The 6,389-nt window shown below is 50.5% G+C and overlaps 1 long non-coding RNA gene across 1 annotated transcript; it reads left to right on the plus strand.

Annotated features, from left to right (window-relative positions):
• The first annotated feature begins 1,898 nt into the window (after positions 1 to 1,898).
• Positions 1,899 to 5,137, plus strand: LOC120887984 (uncharacterized). The gene is made up of 3 exons (XR_005731419.2): positions 1,899 to 2,282; positions 3,310 to 3,389; positions 4,587 to 5,137. It is a non-coding gene; the product is annotated as an uncharacterized LOC120887984 (long non-coding RNA).
• The last annotated feature ends 1,252 nt before the right edge of the window (positions 5,138 to 6,389 follow it).

Here is a 6,389-nt window from a genome sequence, read left to right on the forward strand (position 1 = left end):
GCAAAGCTCCATGAGGACAGGGACTGTCTGTTCCCTGCTCTGTCCCCAGCACTTGGCGCCCTCCCTGGGTTGGTAGACACTCAGTGAGACGGTGTCACATGAAGGAGTGGAGGGTGAGGTTGGCTCTGCTCTGCCTGAGTGGTGTGAGGGGTCCTGGTGGGCGGGCCAGCCTCCGGGGGGTGTGACTTGTGCAGGGACCTCTTGGCACGGCTCAGTGCTCAGGGGACACTTGCCGGAGATGTCTTCAAGTTTGTTTAGGGACAGTATTTTTGGAGCAGTTTTCGGTCACAAGAGAACGGAGCAGAAGGTTGTCCCCACACACCCCGCCCCGCACGCACCTGGCTTCCCATATCGTCACCGTCCCTGCGGTGGTGCGCTGGCGGCCCCCGATGAGCCTACACTGACATGTCATTGTCACCCAAGCCACCGTTGATGTTGGGGTTCACCGTGGGTGCTCCCCACCTGTGGGTTTGGCAAATTAATAAGGACAGGTACTCAGCGCTGCAGCGACAGGTGACACAGGGTCCACTGCCCTCAGAGTCCTCGGGGCTCCGCCCATCCCCCTCCCCCCCCCGTGACCCCCGAGTCCTTTATTGTGCCCGTGGTTCTGCCTTTTCTAGAAGGTCATGCAGAAGGTGGTCTGTCCAGCTGGGCTCCTCCGCGTGGTGACGTGTGGCCTCCTCCGCGTCTCTTGGTGGCCTGGGAGGGCGTTTCTTTTTGGTGCTGAGGGATGTCCTCTTGTGTGGGGGAGGGACAGTTTCTTCATCCGTTCCCCTGTGGAGGACTGCTGGGTGCCTCCCGGTGGGGACAGTTAGGCACAGAGCTGTGGGAAGCGCTCAGGCTCGGGGTCCTGTGTGGACCCGCTTCCAACACCTTTAGGTCAGCGCCAGGGACAGCGGCTCTGGTGATGGGCAGGGTGTGGACGGTGGTGGGAAGCGCCACACTGTCCACCAGAGTGGCTGAACCCTTCTGCCCGCCCACCAGCCGGGGATGAGAACTCTGTGGCTTCACATGGTGGCCAGCGTTTGGTGTCATCCTAATGGGTGTATGCATGGGACGGTGTCTGGCCACTGCCTGTGTAAACCATCTCAGGGTTGCCTTCATCTGCACGTTCCTGGAGACGGGGTGAAGAACACCTCTTCACATACTTATTTGCCCTACATGTATCTTCTCTGGGCAGGTGTCTGTTAAGTGCATTTTTCTTTTTTCTTTTTAGAAAACTTTATTCATTGAGTGGCACTAAGGACCAAACCCCGGGCCTTGTGCTGGCTGGGTGTGAACGCTCCACCACTGAGCCCCCAGCCCAAGTTTACATTTTCTTACCGTTGAGTTTTGAGAGGTGTGTGTGTGTGTGTGTGTGTGTGTGTGTGTGTGTGTGTGTGTGCACACGTGCATGTGCGTGCGCGTTGGGTAACTGTCCTTTATCAGAGTCTCTTTTGCAAATATTCCCTGTAGTCAGAGGATCGCCATCTCATTCTCTGGACTGTTGTCTTGGAATTTTTCTAATTTTGGAGTAGGGGACTCCGCATTTTCATTTTGCACTGAACCCCACACATGACGTAGCCAGTCTTGCCATCTGGGTCCCCAGATAGCAGTTCACCCACCACTGCACAGGTGCTGAGTCTGGGCAGGGACTCTGCATGGGTCTTCTGGCCAGTGCTGTCACCAGTGAGGGACATCTGTCCTTTAGAGGGGCACGGGGGACAGAAGGCCCCACAGGAGAAGCCTGCTACGTGGCCACTCTCCTTATTTCCACGTGCATCAGCTCTCGCACGCCTCGCTTTCAGGTGTGCACATGCAGACAGAGGCTTGCACATCTTTCATCTTTTCTTTCTTTTTCATTTTTTTTTTTTGTAGACGAATAACAAAATTTCCCCCCAGTTCTAGGGTGGGATTTTGTAGCCTTTCCCATCAAAAAATGGAATCCTTGAACCTGTGAGCTGCTTGGGCCAAAGCACATGGTGGAAATGCCCTGCGCGGGTTCCCAGGTCTCTCCTTGAATGTCCCTCTACCACCAGGACGTGCTGGGCCAGCTTGCCGAGGACGAGGGGCCCCGGGAGCGGAGAAGAGCCGGCAGACTGCTCTGGCTGAGGTCCGGGGGGAGCCCCGGAGGATCCGCAAAGCCATCAGCTGGGGCGTAGCTGGCTCTAGGTGCCTGGTGGACCCCACCCTGCCCGACGCAGATCAGAGGACTGGCCCGTTGACGTGTGGCCTTGTGAGCAGCAACACAGAGTCATTAAACCGCTGAGTTCGAGGTCTGTACATCGTGGTTGAGGCAACGGGTAAGCCGTGGGTACTTTACACTTGACAAGTGAGCAGATGGCCAGATATCGCCATATCCATAGTGAACCATCTCAGGCCCCCAGGATCATGTGGGCAGAGTTGGGGGGCTAAGGGAGGTGGAGAGAGACCTGATTTCATCCCAGACTTGTTTGTCACCTAAGAGGAGCAAACCTGGCGTCCGAGTACAGGGACCCCTCTCCTGCCTGCCCTGGGGTCCTCTGGACAGAGGGGGGGGGCTGGGGATTAGTTCTCCATGGGGGGTGTAGTGCCCTGGGTGGGGGTTGAGGTAGAGGCTCCAATCTCTTTTTGTGATTCAGGGAGCATAGTTTCATGGAGGGAGGAGAGGTCAGGACAAGTGACAGGTCCCAGCTGGGTGGCCGCACCCTGAACACAGAATTAAACAGCGTGACTGATATCGCGTATTTGGAGAGCACCTGAACCAGTGTTTCTGGTACTTACTAGTGGAGTTTACTAAATGTTTCCATCTCCTGCTTTTCAGAAGCAGGACAGGATTACATTTCCAGCCCCACTTGAAGGGAGGGGCAGGGAACTATTGACCCTGGCCAAAAAATTATTTGTAGAAATTATGGGTGTCGCTTTTCTATTCCAGATTATTTAGCTGCAGGACTGACTCCCCTGAGCTCCTCTTCTTTCTGACATAGTGATCAGCAACTTTTGAACTGGTGGCTGCTTTTCTTGGTTAGGTGTTTAAGTAATAGGCAAAGTCACCTCCTACCCTTCCTTGCGTGTCACCTTGCAGGGAACAGTAGTAGCATGGGCAGGAAATAAACCTTGGCCATTTTTCGATTGAGCTTATGGGTCTGTTGTTACTGTAGCAGAACCTGGCTTATCCTGCCTGACACAGTGATGCATGAATCCTGGACATCATCACTGCCGTCCTGTTCTTCATACCCACTGGACTCAAAGCCTTTCTACTATGTTTGGACGACCTGTTCAGGTCCTAACTCCCTCTTCCCATCCCTGACCATGACTTTTTTCTTTTTTTTGTCTTTGGGATCATTAAAGTCTCATCTCAGGGCCAGTCCTTGACTTGATGTTGAGTGTTCAGGAAGTGATTTGTGTATGTCCCTGGAGAAGTCAGAGGTGTAAGTATCTTTAAACCGCTTTGATATCAGTGTTTGCAACTGCACAAAAAGTATCCTAGCAACAACTGTAAAAATAAGAAGGACTTGCACCCCCTCTAAGGGTAAGGACTTGCCCATGTCCACTCTTGCTGTCTTCAGGAATGGACAGTTTTCAGCCCACCACATTTTTTATTCTGCTTTTTCACTCCATTTCAAATGCTACCAGGAAGATATGTTCCTACTGAGCATGCGAGACCTTTGCTTCAGAGGCTGCATCAGGGGCTCTGAGCATCTTCCCAATTCCTCAGAGAACTAGAAATGAAACCACCCTTTGACCCAGCTATTCCACTCCTCCATTTATACCCAAAGGACTTGAAACCAGCATACTAGAGTGACTGATGCGGCCACGTCAATGTTTATAGCAGCTCAAGTCACAATAGCTAAACTATGGACCCCACCTAGATGCCCTTCAACAGATGAATGGATAAAGAAAGTGTGGCACACACACACAGTGGAATACTACTTAGTCTTAAAGTAAGAATGAAACTCTGGCATTTGCTGATAGATGGATGGAGCTGGAGAATATCATGCTATGCAAATTAAGCCAATGCCAAAGACCCAAAGCCAAAGACCAAATGTTTTCTCTGACATGTGGATGCTGACTCACAATAAGGGGGGTGCAAGAAAAGAACAGAGTTACTTTAGATTAGGTAGAGGGGAATGAAGGGAGGGGAGGGGTGTGGAGGCAGGAAGAATAGAGGGATGAGTCGGACATCATTACCCTGTGTGTGCGTAGGACTCCACCAACGTTGAGATTCTACGTCATGTACCACCAGAGGAATGAGAAGTTATCTTCCTTTATGTGTGATGTGTCAAAGTGCATTCCATGTCATGCATAAGTAATTAGAACAAATACAAAAATTGTTCTTAATGCAAAAAATAAATAAATAAATAAAGAATCATCCAGGGAAAACGTGCACACATTTGTATCGTATAAATTTGCACGATATAGACGCGGAGGGCCCTCCTCACCAGCCCACCCCTCCCCAGAGGCCCTTTCCATCTATAGCCATTTTGCAGAACATCCATAGATTGAGGTTTTTTTTTTTTTTCCTTCCAATACAAGTGTGATCACGCTGAATGCATCCCTGTTGCGTTTGCATTCAATATTTTAGGGGCTCCCTTTCCTTCCCAGCATTCAGACCCACCCTTTTCCAGGGAAATGCTGCAGAGAACCGCAGAGTGGAGAAGCTCTGCGACCCACTGAGCCACTGTCCCAGCCTGCTGTGGTGACGGGGGACCGACCCTGCAGTGGACATCCTTGGCCCCTCTCTTCAATGGCCATTCTCTCCGGTGGCTGGCTGTGGCGGCGGGACATCTCTTTATTAAACCTAGTGACCTGTCCCAGCGAGCGATCGTGTGACGGGCACCTATGCAGGCTCAGGTACCAGGGTTTTGGTTTTCCTGAGGTGCACTTCCGGGAGAGAGGGTGTCGATCAAACAACGGAAGTCGGAACTGTTTCCCCTTTCACCTGCCTGACAGCCAGAATCTCTGTCTCCCCCACATCTTCTGGGCTGATGCTGGCCACTTAAATTTCTTACCAGTCTGATGGATGAAGAATGATGTCACTGCTAGGCCAATCTGCAGAGCCCTAAATCTGAACATCTGTGTTTTGGGTGTTTATTGACCTCCGTATCTGCTCTCCTGGGATTTGGTGGTTCATGTCCTTATTGCAATTTAAAATAAAAAATATCTCCCTGACTTGTAACAGTTTGTTGGCATATTTAAAACATCGAACTTCTATTCTTCGCATTGCAAGTATTTTCTCAAATCTCTCATTTGTCTAAACTGACTTTCGCTGGTGCTGTATGAAAGATTTAATTTTTATATCTTCTAACTTTTTTGATGATAAAAAAATTGTGTTTGTTTTATTGCTTTGGGGCTTTTAGACCTAACAAAAATCACCTTATATTTTTAGAATAACCAAAAAGACCAAGGGATTCGTATGCTGCTAGGGTGGGCTGGTCAGAACAGGCTTCCTGTTGGGAGCTGTGCTGGGGGGCTGCTAACTCAGGTCAGCCCTGGCCGCGTAACATGGGACACCTTTTGGTTTTCTGAGCCCGAGGCAGAGATTCTTGTTAGGTCCACTTCTTAGGAGGCTGAATCTCTGTTACATTGCTTTGGGTCACTGGTGACCCCTACCCCATCTGCTCACGGTGGTTAATTTACACTTTCACTCTGTCATCACTATTGTGATTCCTTATAAAGAACCATGAATTAAGGCATCACTTAATTAGCACTGGAGATCCATTGGGAGAAATGCAGTGGTACAATCTCATGGGACCACTGTCGTGTATGTGGTCCAACGTTGGCCGGAAGGTCATCATGTGGTCCGTGACTGTGCCCACACACACATATCCTGCTGGTGGTGTCGTCTGGAGCTGCTGACTATCACAGCTCTGGACGGACGATATTTGCTAAGATCTTTCGATGGTGTGCAAGGGAACATGCTCTCTGGTTCTGGGGAGAGGGGAAGAAGACGGATCACATTTCTTTTCTGTTGGGCAGGGGTTACTGATTTGTAGAGGCAAACCCTTTCCTTCTTTCTTTCTTTTTTCTTTCAGGGCAATAGCCTGAGAGACTTGAACTAGACATTGTGAGAGACTTCCAGGAAGTGAACAGTGCCATCGCATATTCAAAGGAGGGTAAGATGAGCTCCGTTTACTTGAGGATGCTGGCATTGGGGAAAGAGGGCCCAAGGATGGGTGAAACATTGTCACAGCTTTTCTGGGTCTTTGAGAATGATCCAGAAAAAAGCAATTATTGCCCCTAATAATGTGACTCCCTAGAAAGAATCATGTGTCCTTAGGATCTCAGGACTGAACCCTCTGGCTGAACTGCAGAGGTGCTCAGAGTCCTGATCAGATGGGGTCAGCAGGCTTGGGTGGGCCTCCTGGGTGGACATTTCCTTGTCTTTGGACGGCTTCACTCTCAGCCTCTGGGGGCTGGGTGCAGCTCAG

Source organism: Ictidomys tridecemlineatus, chromosome 15 (genome assembly GCF_052094955.1).
Source record: "Ictidomys tridecemlineatus isolate mIctTri1 chromosome 15, mIctTri1.hap1, whole genome shotgun sequence".
NCBI classification, from domain to species: Eukaryota; Metazoa; Chordata; class Mammalia; order Rodentia; family Sciuridae; genus Ictidomys; species Ictidomys tridecemlineatus.